Here is a 916-nt window from a genome sequence, read left to right on the forward strand (position 1 = left end):
CGCTCGGTGCGGGAGAGGGCGATGTCAGCCTGGCTGGAGGGCCGGAGCCGGAGCCGCCATGGCGAAGCGGTTTGCTGGCTCCACGCTGCCTGGGGCTGAGCCCCTGCCCCGGGCTCTGCGGCTCCTCTCGGGGCTCGCAGCAGCTGCTTCAGGAAAATGGGGAGTTCGTGGCAAAACAGATCTCATCCTCGCTCCGCTTGCATTAATTAGCACATGAGGCCAAGCCGGTGGAGCTGCAGGGTTTGAGGTGGGACGCGAGCCGTGGCAGGCAGCGATGGGCTGCGAGGGGTCTGCGCGTTCCCGGTTATTTTTGCTTCTTGTGGGAGCCGCTTCCCTTCCTGACGGCCCAGGGAGGTTTGTCCCGGCAACTGCGGCGTCCCCGGCTCCAGCTGAGAAAGACGGAGCCCCAGCAAATGCAAGGGGAGAGGTGCCACCAGACCCCTGGCCTGATCGGCCATCCTGCCTCACCGACCTCCCTTTTGGCTCCGTCCCGAAGGCGCGAGGGCCCCTGCGGGTGCTGGGTCCTCTCTGTGTGGTGGTTTGTAGGAGCAGGGCTGAAGGCGGGCGATCCCCTCCCTCCCTCCATGGCCACCTCCCATGTCAAGTTGAGCATCCCCAGCGTGGGATGGTGGTGATGTTCCAGGGTGAAGCCCGCCCTCGCCGGAGCCCAGGCTTCCCCGACGCGCCGTTTTGAGGTGCTGGTGGTTTTCCTTTGTGCGGGGAACAGTCACTCCAGCCTGGGGGGAGCAGAGGGGGAAGGACATCCATTCCTGCCACCACCCTCCTCAGCTGGCTCAGCTCCTTCCCGCTGCCCGAGGCAGGGAGCGATGGGACCCCCGGGGGTCCCTCTGGGTCCCCACGCAGTGGGGAGGCACCGGAGGGGCCGTGCTGGGGGCTCCGAGGGGACGTTGCCTTG

The sequence above is a fragment of the Aptenodytes forsteri genome, unplaced genomic scaffold (assembly GCF_000699145.1).
Source record: "Aptenodytes forsteri isolate BGI_AS27 unplaced genomic scaffold, ASM69914v1 Scaffold325, whole genome shotgun sequence".
In the NCBI taxonomy this organism is placed as follows: Eukaryota; Metazoa; Chordata; class Aves; order Sphenisciformes; family Spheniscidae; genus Aptenodytes; species Aptenodytes forsteri.